Source organism: Martes martes (assembly GCF_963455335.1).
Source record: "Martes martes genome assembly, chromosome: 4".
NCBI classification, from domain to species: domain Eukaryota; kingdom Metazoa; phylum Chordata; class Mammalia; order Carnivora; family Mustelidae; genus Martes; species Martes martes.
This window is the reverse complement of record NC_137891.1, coordinates 35773633-35790654: the sequence shown is the minus strand read 5'-3', so window position 1 is coordinate 35790654 and position 17022 is coordinate 35773633. Positions and strand designations below refer to the sequence as shown.

General features: G+C 44.7%; 1 long non-coding RNA gene across 1 annotated transcript; it reads right to left on the bottom strand.

The window, feature by feature from the left end:
* Positions 1-205: 205 nt before the first annotated feature.
* Positions 206-15745, bottom strand: LOC308340594. The gene is made up of 3 exons (XR_013966626.1): positions 15457-15745; positions 8081-8181; positions 206-3874 (listed from the first exon to the last, which is right to left on the bottom strand). It is a non-coding gene; the product is annotated as an uncharacterized lncRNA (long non-coding RNA).
* Positions 15746-17022: the final 1277 nt, after the last annotated feature.

Here is a 17022-nt window from a genome sequence, read left to right as displayed (position 1 = left end):
TCTCAGATGCCGTCAAGCAATTGTATTTTATTTAAACTCTGTTCAGTTTTTTAAGTTTTTTTCAGCAATATGATTGATCGCAATTGCTTAGTCTGCCATTGCTGGAAAACTGAAGTTCTTTTGAAAACATTAATTCAGTTGGAATGTATTTAGTTTTAGGGTGAGTTATCTTTTCCTTCCCAGTATAATTCATCGAGTAGTATTTTTATGACATGAACTATCACCATTATCATACTGTAAATGATTATATAAATCATGGTTATATAAATATTTGGGTCTATTTCTGGACTTTCTATTCTGTTCTACCCTTTTGTATATTTTTGTACCAGAACCATGTCATTTACTGAGTACAGTCAAGTGCTCTAATTTTATAATACATCTTAATAACTGGTGAGAGTTCTCTTTTTTCCCTTTTACAAAATTTTTTTGGCTTTTCTCATGTCTTTGTTCTTTTGAGTGAATTTTAGAATTTATAAATTACATTTCCCTCCCCCCAAAAATCTCATTGAAACTTTAATGAGAATTTTAGTAAATTTATATATTAATGTGTAATTCACAATTTTTAATATTTAATTCTTAATGCAGAAGCATGGCATAAAATCTATCTAGACTGGTCTTTCAAAATTTATCAGAGTCTATAAGTAAGTTGTCTTTTATTCCTGAGCTTTCTTAATATATTTCCGTAGACACATTGCCTGGGGATTTTCAAGAAGTCATTGTCTGCTGGTAATGATTAATTTATCTCATCTTTCTCAATACTTATGCCTGATTTCTTTTTTTTTCTTTTCTTTTTTGTCTTATTGCTTTAGCTAAAATATCCACTATCCAGAACAATGTTAAATAGTGATGACGATAATGGACATCGTTGTATTCTTTTTTTTTTTTTAAGATTTTATTCATTTATTTGACAAAAATAGCAAAAGCAGACACACAAATGGGGGAGTGGGCGAGGGGGGAGTACGGAGAGGGGGAGTGCAGGCTTCCCGCAGAGCAGGGAGCCCGATGTGGAACTGGATCCCAGGACCCTGGGATCATGATCTGAGCCAAAGTCAGATGTGTAACGACTGAGCCACCCAGGCTCCCCAATATCGTTGTTTTCTTTCCGATTTTTAATTGGATTGCTTGTAGGCTTCTCTCGTTAAGTATAATGTCAACTATTGATTTGAGAGAGTTACTTCATTGAATGAAGTTTTGAAAATAAATATTGGTGAAAGCTGAGTGATCTCACGTAAAATATAAGATGTAAGATAGATTATAGCTCATCTGCTTCCTATAGCTTATAATTGCCTCTTAGTTTGGGGTATATTAGCTTCTTAGGGCTGCTATAAGAAAATGTCACAAACTCTATGGCTTAAAATGACAGAAATGTGCTCCTTCACAGTTCCAGAGACTAAAATCCAAAATCAAAGTGTCAGCAGCCTCAATTCCTTCTGGAGGCTCTGAGGAAGAATCTGTTCCACGACCATCTCCCAGCTTCCGGCAGCCATTAGCAAGCCATGGCGTTCCTTGGCTTATAGATGCTTCACTCCATTCTCTGACTCTATTTTCTCCATGCCTATGTCTCTGTGTTCAAATTTTCCTCTTCGTAGGGAGGCAGTAGTCGTATTGGATTTAGGGCCCCCTCTCATCCAGAGTGACCCACATTCTAATTGGTTCCATTGGCAAATAAGGTCACCCTGACAAATCCCAGGTAGACATGAGTTTTTCCAGGACATTATTCAATCCAGTGCCGTTGAGTTCTCCAGAAGCAGCTCTGAGAAGACTCTGTGCAAGTCATTTATCTAAGGAGCGGTAACCACTCTCAGAGGAAGCCAGTAAGGTGGGGAAAAAGCAGAAGGAGCCAAGCAGAAGGTGTGACGACAGGTGACAGGTCAGCTTTTTTGGAGAGACAGTGCTTTGACATCATCAAGGAAGATCAAGCCTAATAAAAATTATGCCTCACAATTGTCTCCATTTGAGGCAAGGGAGCTGGACTGTTGTATCTCTGGACCATGTTCATCATGAGTTAAAGGCTGCCTGGGAAGGTGGAAAATCCCAGAAACTTCTGTCTCTGAATATGCAGTAAAGTCTTCCAGTAACATGAGGGAAACATTTCAAAGCAAAGTCACAGCCACAAGTTGTTAGAATAAAAACTCAACAAAACTAGGTGAAGGGTACACAGGGATAGTGATGAAGTCCCAGGAAAGTCACCAGTATCTGCCACAACATGTGACTATTTTTGGTGTGAGTAGATTCATCAGTCAGGAAATTTCATCATGCGTGTCCATTATTTTTTCTGGAAATCTGCCAAGGCTACTTAGTGTAGCTTCTAGCATTCTTCCCTAGGTAAGCCTTAGATCCCTCCAGTTTCCTTCCTCCCTAATTTAGTCATCATTTGCAAAGAAAGTATTGCAAACCCTGCTTTACTGTACTCACTTGCAACTCTTCCCACATGAGTACAACCCTAACCCTAAATGTATCCAACAAAGCTCTGAGGTATGCAGTGACCAGAAGTCGTCAAATAGAAATATTGGCTATGATAAGAGAACATCGGGAGTGAAGGCAGACAGCGGAGAAGGAAACAGAAGTGGTGAGAAACAGATACTTTTCCATCAAAATGATGGAGGCAGGGACCTCTCATGAGGCAAGAGAAAAAGAAGCAAGGATTACACAAATTCTGTTACACATCCCCATACACACACACACACACACACACACAGAGCAAACATACAAACAAATGAATCCACAAAATCCCCCAAACCAGAATATGGTAGGCCCAGTTTGGGTCTTTGCTATATCACTCTGGAATCTAGACATGTTGGAGAACCCACAAGAAGACTCTTTGAATGAAGTCTTGTAAGGAAGCATCCATCTGGAGAGATAAGAATGGCAGGCTCTCCCAGTGTTAGAGAGGAAGTACAATTTTATAGATAGTATGTCACAGAGCTGGTTCTTCAGCTGAGGGTTGAGTCCAAGTTCAAAGGAAGGGAGACTGTGGGTAAAAAATGAATTGACCTCTTCTCACAAAAAGTGAAATGTGACGATGGGAGCACCGGGCAGCTCTGCACAGGGACCCCCGTAATGAGGATGAGGGATTCTTCTGAGCAGACTGGCCTGGATACTTCTGTCTGCAGCGGGCATGGCCTCATGTCAGCACAGGGCTCTGATGTCTTGTGAGTCCCACAGCATTGGCAGAAGTGGGTGTCAGGGACCCCACAAATAGGAGCAGATGTGGCACCATAGCAGGAGACTTTGGGACCATCAGAGGCTATGGTGCCGCCATCTCCCCAGGAAGCCAGGGCTGGAGCAGGAGGGATGACAGCTGGTGTCATGTAGCCCGTATCCGTGAACCCATGTGAGACCACCAGGAAACAGCCAGGAGTGGGTGAAACCAACGTTAAAAGAGAGCAGGGTAGAGGGTCCTGTGTTTGTGCAGGTCCCCCAAGAAGCAGGCACTGGACCAGGTGAAATGTTAAGGGACCGACTGATGACAATACCTATGAAGGGAAAAAGACGGGGCCAGCGAAGACAGGGAGAGCCTTCAGTCTGTGCTGCATGCCTGACCCCCCATGAAGGAGAAGTTAAATAGGAAGAGTCTCAAATTGCAGGGCAGTCCTCAGAAGGCGTCGGCCAGGCTGAGGGGAGTTCTGGAGCCAGGGTTGAGGAGCCCTGGGTCCAGCCACGCCCAGGAACTCTGTCATGCCGGGTCGCTGGCTGGGCGCAGCCCATGGGAAACATGGCCGCTCATGGCACATGTGTGATGGTAGCCCCACAGAGGCCACGGTTGGAGCCATCACACAACCCTGCTCCTCTCTTCATGACCGCCACAGTCCCATTCTGGCCGATGGTGCCACTGCACAGAGATATATGTCACAGTCTGTGAGGCCAGTGTGACCTACATGGAGAAAATTGGGTTGCAAATGGTTACACATTGTAAAACTCTTTGGAGCTCGAAGAGTTATACTCATAGTTATCTGGGCTCCTCTCTCCAGAACTATGCCCTTGTTCCCTCCTGATGCCTTTTAACTTGGGCGCATCTATAGTAGATAATATTAGAAGGCATCAAAGAGATTCTGGAATTACTGATAACTTGTGCAGACATGGTCAGACAGAGAAGTTTGGGCCTCAGAATACCAAAAGATAACAGAATTGTTTGCATTTCTCTAAATGTACATAGGGTTGGCTAGGGCGATGAAAGTGAGTCTATGTGAAGGAACTCAGGTAAAAGAGAAACAACCAACAGCCCGACTCCAGCTGCTCAGAATTCTCCAGCTGTTCAGCTGCCTAAGGAATGGAAAGAATGTTTTACATGCCCTAGCTTTCAGAGCACCACTGAGGGGAAGGGCTTTCAGGGAACTGAAAACCTGACCCAGTGTGCATCCGCAATGATGTCGTTTGTCAGGACTGTCAGTTCAAGAATTATTTGTTCAACTGGTGCTTCTGCCAAATCAGGTTGAGCTTGTTCACCAACATACAGCACCTAGGGGTTCCCTCTGGAAGGTGTAAGAGGTAAATATAGGACAGGGGAAAAAAGGAAGTGCCCAGTGCTAGCAACTTACTAAACAAGTTATGTCAAGAGGTGATGACAGCCAAAACCATGAATAGCATCACTATTAAAAAGTTTAGATGAGTTCTTGCCTGACAGATGATTAGCTGTGATTTGAGGGTACCCTGCTTAGGTCTTTAGAGGGTGACATCAGAGTGATTGTCCTGTTTGGGTCATAACCGTATCTACTGGGGCCTTTGTGAAAGTCAGACTGGGGGACCAGATGTATAATGGTTCTCATTTAAACATTCTCAAGTAAATGAATGAATGTGAGGAAATTCTAAGGCAGCTGCTGACTTCTAGCTTCCCATCATCACACTTCTGGTGGTGTTGCCAGGCTTTTCATCCAAGAAGACAATTTCATGGGCACCACCCAGATATCTTCATCTGCTCAGCTCTAGAGGATCCTGGAGCGCACCTAGGTTGTGAGTTTCTTTTAACACAAACTGTTAGACTAGAGGCGACAACCCCTGGATGAACAGAGGTTGTGGAAACACTTTTCTTTTTTTTTTTTAAAGACTTATTTTTTATTTTGGAGGGGAGGTGGGAAGGAGAGGGACAGAAGGAAAGGGAGAAAGAGACTCTCTGCTGAGCACAGAGTCCAGAGAGGGCTCGATCCCAGGACCCTGAGATCATGACTTGAATTGAAATCAAGAGTTGGATGCTTAACTGACTGAGCCATCCAAAGGCCCCTGTGGAAATCCTTTTCAAACCCGTGATTACAACCCATAGAAATGGAGCAATTCCGGTTGAAGAGATGGTTGGGAGAGTATTAGGGATTGAGTATAGACAGCATGTCACCCATGCCCATCCTCTTTCACTGTGTCTAGTGAAGTCCTCGAGACCCCTCTTATAGGGCATGTGGCAAAGGAAACAAATGTATTTAGAGTTGTTGACTTGGATGCTCTTGGACTGTATGATTACAAAATGCCAAACCATACCTGGCAATCAGAGTTTTCTGGTGAATGTCGATGGCCTTTTCTGACCTGGACTTTAGACTTTAGACTAATAGACTTTAGAGTCAGAAGATTCAGATTCCAGTGTTGACTCTGACACTAGCTTTGTAACTTTGGCTAAGAAATTCTCCAAGTTTCACTTTCCTTGCCTTTATGATGGGGAGAATAACATCTCCCTCAAGGAACTCAAAGTGAGTTGCCCACATTGCCTTGGCCAAGAAGGGGTAGTCTTGCCCACACAAACATTCTGACAGCCTTTTGCACCTTGATTCCCAACATCCCCCTCAGGGTTCCTGTCCTTGGCCATTTGCTCTGTAGATACCACTGCAGTCCAATACCAGTGTTTCCTGGGACACAATCCTGATATCATCCTTTGACTCAACCTACCATGGCTAAAAGGCATCAGAGCACTCCTTGGTCTAGCTTTGCAGGATGCTGGCTGCTGGAGAGGAATGCAGGAAGTGGGCCTCAGACTCTAAGGCCTGCTTGGTTTCTGAACTAGCACAGAGTCAGCCTTCCTACTGGGACTTGGATTCCCAGTACAACCCCAGCTGAGAGAACATGCAGTAACTTCACCCTCCAAGCCTTCTGCCAGTTGAAATCAGGCAGCCTGACCCTTCACTCCAAATAAACATCTGTCTTGACTGTAAGCCACAGGGGGAAATCTTTAAGTCTTCAGTGGACAATCTGCACAGAGAAGACCAATCATTAAGCAAAACCAAAGAGTAAGAAGTTGGGCTCACCCCAAATGAGTCCTGGCTGCATAGAACAACCAGAAAAGTCACCAAGGAGAATCTACTCCAGCCATGATGCAACATGGGCTCTGAAGAGGCAAGAGTGGTAGCCTGAGATTCAGGAGGCCTGGGCTCCTGTCTTGACTTTAGAATCCAGCTGTCACCATAGCTCCTGCCTTCCTCATCAGTAAAATGAAAAAGGTGGATGAAGTCATCCCCTGGCCTTTTATAGGAAAGACTCTACGAATGCAGGGATTGAGTTACATGTATTATTTATTCCCCAGTGGTGCCCCTCCCCAGCCCCATATGGGCCCGCAGGAAAACGGAAGGAAAGCCAAATCTTCCAGTCTGGCTTATTTGGGAAAAGAGGTCCTCAGTTCTTGAGAAATTGAGTAGAAGCAACACCTTGGCCTTATCACAATTTATGCTAAATGATGCACCACTGATCTCCATAACACATGTTCTTGTAACTCCTGATCTCGGGAGATAGGCTCCCTTCTGTTCATTGTGAGGGAGTTAGCAGAAGTGAAAGGATGTGGGTAGCAAGTAGTAGGGAAAGCAGGTTCGTCAGGCCCCATCACTGTGGATGCCTGGGAATTCAATCTGGGGAATATCAGATAAGTAAACAAATCTGTTAATGGTAGGAAATGGACCCCAGCTCTGCAAACTAAGAAGAGACTGGGCCAGATAGTAAAGGGCCCTATCCTTTCCAGAGGCCATCGTTTCCATCTTCTACCTGATAAGGAGGAAGAGACAGGAGCCTATGTTTTACCTGGAACACGAGGTGGTAATGTAATCGCATGTTCCAAATGTTGAGCAGCCCGACAGGAAACCAGAATAACAGAAATTGGCAGAAGGAAGGTGGGAAAGCAAGAAGCCAGATCCCAGTGATTCTGAAGGAGAGAACCAAAGACGCCAGAAGGTGTATCTCCTCTGGGATCAGCACCGAGAACTCTGGGGTCGGAGGAGGTCCCCAGCCAGTGGGGAATGCCCAGTGGATCCTCTCCAAAATCTTCCTTGCGCCTGCATCCTGTCTCTTAGCCGATCGGAGGAATTTCAGGACAACTCAAACCCATTTTACCGCTGTTTGATCAAATCATTTATGTGAAAAGTCTTCATACTGTGTCTGCCACGTATACCCCTTATATCATCAGGCTTGCTGTGTTTCAGCCTGCCTTCAGAATATTTTTGTATATTAGGGAACCAATAACTAATAATAATGACCATGATCATGATCATCATCCAAATAGCTAAGTGCTGGAAAGTCTCCCACGCACTTTGAGTATTTTATCGCTAGGGTGAGTATTATTATCACTGTTTTACAGATAAGAAACCTAAAGTTCAAAGAGTTAAAGTAATTTCCTTGAGGTTACAAGGCTACTCAGTGGTGAAGCTGGAACTCTAACCCAGAATTACTGGCTCTTATATCCATATTTTTAGTAAGCCCATATTCTCAAATAGGCTGGACAATGCAGCCAACATCGAGCAGGGGGCATTCAGTGAGCACTCACTAATTCTCAGGTCTCCCTTGCACTTTCTGTTGATAATCCCATTTAAATATTCATGGAAGCCTACAGTGTAGGTACTATTATTACCATTCTTTTAAAATTATTGTTATTGTTACAGAAGACAATGAGGCTTCAGAGTTTCAGTAATTTACCTGGGATTACCTGGGAATCCAAGCAGTAGATTTCAGATGCAACCCTGGGCAGTCTGACTTGTACACTTATGCCGTTAGCCATGGGGTTATATTTAGAGAGAACCCTTCCAATTCACTGATCCAGCAACACGTGCTGCATGTTGACAATAATCGGAATTTCCAGGGCAAATCCCATCTGTTCTGCAAGTTCAATTTCATATTTTACCTGCTTAGTGCTCTTCCCACAAGGGTGATGTTTGGTACCCGGCTGATCACCAAGAGTATGGATCTTGGGGCAGTTGCTTCACTCCCTGATTCGTGCTTGGGCTAAATAAATAAATAAATATTTATTGCATACCACCAGTAACTTCCCAGGCACAGGAAATAGTCTTGTGTAGAGTGTAAGATGATGAGCTTTATCTCCCCATGAAACTTTGTATAAACCTTCCTATAATCAATCCCTGGCCAACTCCATACTCACTTTACTCCTAGACACCATCCTGCCAGGCCATGAGCCCTGTCATTCGTAAGGGCAGGCTCTCAAAACTATGCTGGCTCTTCTACGGAGAGCCTTTGTGTCATAAAGGGCTTTAGGATTTTCCAGCGCTGAATTTCTATTTGACCAAAAGTTCTAATCTGTTCCAGGCTTTCTTTCCCCAGTCACCATGTCCAGACCTCCAACACTTTTGAAAAGGCCCACTAAAGCGTTTCTAATGTTCACCTTCATTTCCTTCAGCGAGTTTGGAGGTAAGTTTCCAAGAATCTTATCAGCAATGAAAAATCTTGAGCCGGTTCTGGTGTGATCCGCCCACTTCCCAAATCCCCCACAGGAATCCATTGTAATCTGATTCCAGATTAAAAAAAAAAAACAAAAAACAAAAAACAAAAAAACAATGATTCTGGTTCTTCCGTACAAGTAAAGGCAGGGTGCTCCAAGGGCTTCCCAATTTCTTTGTCCTTATCTCTTGTGTAACACGTTATCCTTTGCCATTTGAGGAAGAAGTTTCTTTTGCTTCCTTCAACTTTTGTTTACTGTTCATTGTGTTTGTCCCTCTGGATGCTTCCAAATGGCCAAGTGCATCTTTCTATAACTATGTTTTTTCTTTTTGAACCAAAACTTGCCCAACCTTTAATTTCCTCATCCATCAAGCAGTTGAACTAAATTAGGGCCAGCAACCTTTTAAATGTAAAAGACTAGATAGTATTTTAGGATACGGTCTCCATGGCAACAACTCAGCTCTGCCCCTGCAGTGTGAAAGCCGCCATAGAAAATACACAAGCAAGTGGGAATGCCTGTGCTCTAATAAAATTTTATTTATGGTCACTGAAATGTAAATTTCATCTAATTTTCACCTTTCTTGAGATGCTATTTTACCAACCACATCAAAATATCAAAGCCATTCCTAGCTTGCCATTTACGAAATCAGGCAGTGGGCCTAAACTAGATGCTTCTAAATTTCCTCCTTCTTCCAAGTATCATGGCATTTTAGAACTAGAAGTTATCATATCCAGTCACCCTGTGTCTCACAGAAGGAAAGAGTGTCCCCGAAAGGCAAAGGGACTGACCCACACTTACACAGCATGCAGGTGAATGATAGTTTGGGACCATCACGGGAGTCTGTTGGCTCACAGTCTGGGTCACCCCTACCACTGTGCCCTGCCTACAGCATGTAGACAGACCTCCTGGGTTCCACTTATTAGCAGAGGAGATCACTTTAAAAAATTACAAGTTATAGGCGCCTGGGTGGCTAGTTGGTTAAGTGTCCAACTTTTGGTTTGGCTCGGGTCATGACTTCAGGGTCTTGAGATCGAGCCCTGAGTCGGGCTCTCAGCGCGGAGTCTGCTTGAGATTCCCTCTCCCCCTCCCCCTGTCCCTCCCGCTTGTGCTCCCTCTCTCTCTCTCTCTCTCTCAAATAAATAAATAAACCTTAAAAAAAAAAAGTTACCACTTAGGGTGCCACTCTTTACTCTTTCCTAGAAATTTTATATCCTAGTATTTAAGTGAAAATGTAACTTTGAACACTTTATTTGAATAAATGTATAAAGTACTCACTTCTAATAAAACTCTAAAGAATTTGTGTAGCATATGCTTTTTATTGTTGCTGTTACAGTTTGGGTCAAATTAGACAACGGCTTAAATCAACATTTGTGACACTCTGATTTAAAAAATAATTAATTAAGTAAATATATCTAGAAATTTCTCTTGGGTGTTTTGGACTGAATATCCACACATAGACACATGAAGAAGGAAAAATTTTGACTTGTCCCCTCAAAGACTGGTAATATTAGCACAAATAAATTAAAAACTACCTTAGATGAGCTGTATGGGACATGCCCCCTCTACCCTCCGAGGAGACCTACAAAGGATTAGTGACAAAAGCCTTGTGGTTGCAACAAGACTGAGCCAGTCACAGCACAGCCAGCCTGAACTAGGAGGCCCTATTATAAAATCTATCATTCTCCAGCCAGATGGATTGACCGGGCAATAAGATAGGTCATCGAAAATGCCACATTTTCCTTTCTCTTTTCTTCTGCTAAAAATGGATAAAGTGCTTTGGAGAGATGTGTGTGTGTGTGTGTGTGTGTGTGTGTGTGTGTGTTGGAAGGGGCAAGAGGGCAGCTGTTTTAAACACTCAATGTTCTCCCTTCCCTTTTTGGTGACCAGGAAAACAGGAAGCTGAAGTTGGGAAAAGAGGGAATTTCATGAAAAAACAGCCTCATAAAACAGGTTTTGAATGGTAGTGGAGGGAGAAGGAGGCGGCCCAGAAAGAGAAGACTGTTCCAGCAACTCCCATCTGGAATCTGGCCTACACTTCCTGATTCTTCACACAAAGCCCACAGTTTCTTAACTCCCAGGAGGGTCCCTGCCTTAGCAGCCGGTCCCAGCGAATGATCCAAGGAGAGACAGGGTCGCCAAGAGAGAGATGACAGACGCCTCAGGTAGCTTTGCGGACGGCCCGCGTCTTCCTGTGGTCACACCGTTGTGAACTGCAGGCTCACTCACCTCTCTGAACCCTTCCCTGAGGCTGTCCGCACACCACTGGGAAGAAGAGGGATTAGGGGTTGGAGCAGCAGCAGCCCCAGATGATGCAAGCTTAGATCTCCATGTACCAGACATAAGGCTGATCTCATACCTAGTCAGGCCGCGGTGATTCGAGGATTCAGCAAAATGACCTCAAGCCACCAGTCGGGAGACTGGGATACATTCTTATACATAGAACCTGATTTTACAGGTGCTAAACCATTACCCCTCTACTCCTCAGACCTTTGGAGAGCTCAAGGCTTTATCCCACAAAAGGAAGGGATCCGGGCTTACTTTGCAGAGTAAGAAATGATTGGCTTAGTTTTTTCTCTAGGGCCAAGAGGCCCTTGGCCTTGGTTTACCATCTCGAATGTGGTGGCCTGCCTTCTCTGTTCCCTCAGCCACACGTACCACCCAGTCAACACCTGGAAAGGAGAATCTGGGCACCTCACATCCATTCAATCAGAAGTCCTAGATTTTTTTTTTTTTTTTTTTTTTGCTTTCTGCTCACCTGGCTCCATTCTTGGACATCTTTGGTCCCTCACCTCTCAGTGCTGTCTTCCTTTTCCTACCCACTTCTAGATCTGGGGACCATGATTCATGTTTGTTCATTCATTTATCATGTGTTCCTGCCACCAGTGTTGGACGCCACCGTGTGCAGACATGGCGCCAATGCTGGCGGAGAGCAAGATAAAGAAGGTCCCGGGGTGCTGGGGACGGAAAGCTTAGCGATGAACAGGACAGCTGAGAAAGAATACCCAGTACTTTCACAGCCCTTCCACGTGGTGAGTGCTGTGAAGGTTACCAACTCACTACTTATAGAGAACCTACAAGAGCCAGGCTGGGGACCCAGTGGTGATCCTAAGGAGACCCTCCCACCTCTGTTTTCATGAAAACTGAACATTAATCAAAAAAAAAAAAAAAAGTCACATTCATGAATGCCACAAATACAGTCGGAGTATCTAGCAGGGGAACTTAGAGTCCCGGACGGCAAGGGTGGCTTCTGGGAGTAAATGTTGTTGAAGCAGAGACCTGGAGGGAGAGTGGGAGCCAATAAGACCCCCCTAGCATCAGGTGTGTGCTAATTAGCAGCCATTCACTGAATAATAATATTTCATATGAAATAAGTAATTTGCATTTCTTTGATAACTCTCTGGTCCTCTGGATAGAGGTCCCCACTCATATTATTCTCACAGTCATTGGCTCTCTGGGAAGAACTTATTGCTAACGTGCTTCTCTCTGCCTGAGCTAATTACTACCCACAAACATAAGACCAGTAGTTAATTTATATTTTGGCTTCTGGGGTGGATGTCTCACCACTTTGATGAACTTAACCCCAGAGCAGTTCCATCCTTCCTTGGCCACTGTTTGTACAAGCTGGAAGACTCAACTGGAGGAATCAGCAGAGCCTGATGGATTTGTAGCATTAGGAAGCTCAGGGAGTGAGCAGGTGCCCAGAAATGTGGCCATGCACTCAGGCCACAACTTGGGTCACAACAAGTCCTCCTCTCCTTCCACTGCTTATTCTTTCCAGTGCTCGCTCTCCTGAAACACAGGCCAGGCTCGGGGAGCTTCAAACACTCCCAAGCCCCAGGAACCCAGAGTTCTTGCTTTAGGTCATCTCCCAGGGGGTGTCTCTGAGCAAGCCACTTAGTGACCTATTGTACCTACCTAGAAAGAAGAGTCCTAGGACAGCCCTGAGCTGATGTCCCAGAGCGTGGAGGAGAATCCTCATTAAGATAATTTGAAGGCACTTAGCAAAGATGAAGTTCAGGGTCAGTTCTCAGTGGCTCATAATAAAACCCTTGGAGCTTTTAGGAGAACTCTTGAGGAAGGGAGGAGTTGGGTAGCAGGAGGGGGAGGGAGGGCAATGCCTGACCAGGAGACTGTCACCTGTGCTCACTGGGACAACATGGCCCAGCCTCTTCTCCCATTATTTCATGGCAGTATTTCTACAGTGGGAACAGGCTGCAGGATCTGATCCTGCTCAGAGGTCATCCTGTTCTCCTGGGCTTTATTGAGAGACTGTAATTCATGTCCCAGCCAGCAGGTGGGTGTCCCCTTTGATGCTCACAACCACATCCTCTGATGGCCTTCCCAGGCCCCAGTTCCTTTTATACATATGATCTGTGATAATTTGAGGGCCTCACAGAAGCTACCCAAACTGCTCAGATGCGAGCTGTAGGAAGAAGAATTGTTTTAAATTATCTGCGTAGGGGCGCCTGGGTAGCTCAGTGGGTTAAAGCCGCTGCCTTCGGCTCGGGTCATGATCCCGGGGTCCTGGGATCAAGTCCCACATTGGGCTCTCTGCTCAGTGGGGAGCCTGCCTCCTCCCCACCCCCCGCCTAGTTGTGATCTCTGTCTGTCAAATAAGTAAACAAAATCTTTAAAAAACAATTGTCTGCATAAAATAGCCATGTTTTAGAAATAAAATAGGAAAAAAAAGGGGGAAAATACCCATGATCACATTAACCTAACACACTACTATTCCCATTTTGATGTATTTTTCCCATCTTTTTCCAAATACATTTTTTACTATGCTATGATCATGTGCATTAAAATCAGTGTTCTGTTTTGCTTTATAATTCTATGTAGTCGTCATAATAATCCATTTGAATGGCTAGATACGGTTCATTGAAACCACAACCATATTTATCTTATTTGTTCCTTATGACTTTACATTTTCTCATACCCAGTTGTCCGGAATGGCTCTGGTATAGGTCCAGGAAAGGGCCCTGCGTCACGTGGTGACTCTGCTGAAGGCTGACTCAGGTCAAGCATGCCTTCTTGGGTATCTGGAGTGAGGCTAATCACATCAGTCGGGCAGTGCTCCATATTGTAGATAATAAGACTGTCCTGGACCCTGGATTTGCAAAGCCAACAGGAATCTTTCCCATTTCTCATGTCTACAGGTTCTTGCTTCATGCTCTCTGCACTTCCTTGAACACATGGTGGATGGAAATGGCCACTCCCTAGTTCCTGGGTTCAAATCACCATTCAAGAGACATTCTTAGACTGACTTCTGTCCCTTAATCTCTACTCCAAATTCCAGAGAGGGAATCTGATGGCTCCATTTAGGCCTGACCTATCTCTCCTCTCTTCTGTCAAATACAAGCTAGGAGGTAGAGCCACTTGGTACCCACTAGAGGTCTACATTGTTTCTACGATTAACACTGGGTCCCAGCCCCTAACCCAGGCCATCCTTCCATCTGTGCCCTGCATCCTGTTCCTTCTCAAAGTTGTGACTCCTGCAACCATCCCAGCTCTCTCTTAGGTCTCTGTTTCCCCCATCATTCATGTCATTTTGGGGGTCAGAAAACACGTGCTAGTATCTTTTGATTTAAATAACAAACTTCCCGGGGCGCCTGGGTGGCTCAGTGGGTTAAAACCTCTGCCTTCTGGGGCGCCTGAATGGCTCAGTGGGTTAAAGCCTCTGCCTTCAGCTCAGGTCATGATCCCAGGGTTCTGGGATCAAGCCCTGCATCGGACTCTCTGCTCGGCGGGGAGCCTGCTTCCTCCTCTCTCTCTGCCTGCCTCTCTGCCTACTTGTGATCTCTGTCTGTCAAATAAATAAATAAAATCTTAAAAAAAAAAAAAAAGAAAGAAAGAAAGAAAGAAAGAAAAAGAAAAATTTAAAACCTCTGCCTTTGGCTCGGGTCGTGATCCCGGGGTCCTGGGATCGAGCCCCGCATCGGGCTCTCTGCTCGGCAGGGATCCTGCTTCCTCCTCTCTCTCTCTCTGCCTGCCTCTCTGCCTACTTGTGATCTCTCTCTCTCTCTGTCAAATAAATAAATAAAATCTTAAAAACAAAAAACAAAACAAAACAAAACAAAACAAAAACAAAAAAACAAACTTCCCTTGGCTCCATGTCTTTCTCCATTTAATACCCAATCCCTCTGCTCCTATTAGCTGATGAGATTCTCAGAAGAGTTACCTTTATTGCTGTATCCATCTCCTCATCTTCCATTTTCTTCTCAGGCCCTTCAGCTGGACTTCGTCCTTCCAGTCCCACTAAAATTACCCTGGTGAAAGTCACCAAAACCTCCATCTTGGCATATTTCTACTCTCCTCTATGCCAGCCTTTCAGAAATATTCCATACAGTCCACCACTCCTTTCTCAAAATATTCTCCCCTCTTGGATTTGAAGTTACCACCTGTAACAGATGCTCTGGTGTGTCTCCCAGACTCCCCCAACACGGCCAAGCAACTCATTCTTCTGGTTGACAGCTCGAGGCTCAGCCCATCTCTGGGAATTGCACTCAGATGAACAAACTACCTTGCCCAAACTTAAGCCCCTTCCCAGGGATAGCCCATACCCAGGGACTGGTTGATGTGAGCTGATGTGAGGGTGCACAGCTCAGGCCACTTGCCTCAGTTTGGGACAACTCTACAGGTCCCTCCCAGCTCCAGAACGCTCAGTTGGGCTGGACAGACTAAAGCTACTGCAGCATCACATCTTAATTTCTCCCTCTGCCCAATCCTGCTTCCCTCATTTCCTGAGATCTCCTGAATCTCCATCTCAGGATTTCTTTCCAGGGGACCTGCCCTAGGAAAACAAAGTGTCCTGGTTTTCCTCTTACCTCTTTTTCCGCCACCTGGATGTCTTCCAAGTTCATTCCTGTATATCTTCATTCCTGGTTTCTTCTCTGTCTCAACAACTTACAAAAAAAAAACAAGACAAAACACAAAAAACCTTTTTCTCTCTTCTCCTCCCTCCCTCTGATCTCTCTTTAGCCTTCTTCTTTGCTGTGTTTGTATTATATGGTTGTTAAACAGGTGCTAAATAGAGAACTGATAAGACAGCAGTCCCAGTCTACCAGTTTTCTTTAGAAATCGCCACATTCTCCAGTGGCTGTACTCAGGCTGTCTGAAAGCTAAGGAAGAGAGAAACCGCAGGATGGATTTTATCCGCTGGGTCAAGTGAAATGAGTGTGGCAATATTTATTCTTCCATACTTGGTTAAGTAAACAGTATTAACCCACAGGCCCCTGAGTGGACGTGATAAACAAAATCAAACTATGGGGTGAAACTAGGGATGGTGAAATTATGCACTTAGCTGCTATTCTGCTTTAAGCGCACCTCATTCTTTCTCTTAATTCTGTAATATAGAATTAGATAGAATGACAGACTTACAGAATTCTGTAGAATTCATTTCTATAATAAAGAAGAAAAGGACCAAAAGTTTGAATTTGCAATGGCTATAAATTTCCAGTCGGCCCAGGGGACATCGAACACTTTGTCACAAAGAACTTCCCAAACCGAGGCATCAAGAGGAAAGCAGCTTTCTGGACTATTATGTACAAATGAGATCACGTAGCAAATTAGGAAATATCCGTTACCTACATAGCGCTCACGTGCTCCGCCCATTGCAAGTATGCGTACAGGTCGCGTGGATCCCTTTGCTCTGGCCAAGGCACCATGGTGATGTAAGATGCTAACATTAGAAGCAGCTGCGTGAAGAGTGCAGGGGAAATCTCTGCGTTAGCGTTGCAACTTTGGGGGGAATCTAAAATTAAAAGTCTCAGTAATACCCAATTCAGTCTGTAAGTCCAGTTTGATGAGTCCCTCTGTGATGCTGAAACTGGGTAGTGGGTGACTCCAGCCATTTCAGGCTATTGCTGTGAATACGGAAATCAGAGAAAAAGGTCTTCGGGCAGCAGAAAGCTCTCGTGAATTCATGGGAAAGGCGGAGGCGTCCTCAGGCCTGCTCACATTAGCTGTGCACAAAGATACCGAAAGGACTGGAAGCTGCCGAGAAGTACCGTCCGCAGCAGGCAGTGCTAGAAGGAAAAGTACTGATAAGTGCCCAGCTGGCCAGGGACATTTGGCGTACAGGCAGGCAGAACCACATGTTTCATGGAGTGTGACTGAATTATAATGCATTTCAATGGAGGACATTCATGAGCATATTCTTGGATGACAAAGAAAGGGTGAGGTTATTTTTGGCTTAGACAGACCAGGCTTCTTAGAAGATCCTGCCCAGCTCTACTCACATACGCTCCACCCAGGAGAAATGCAGTGGAGAAGGAAAAACATCGGCCTTGGAGCTAACATCCCACGCCATCTGACCTTGGGCAAAGTCCTTCATCCTTTTGAGTCTTCGTTTCTCCATCTGTAACATGATAGATAATCCTACACAGGTTGCA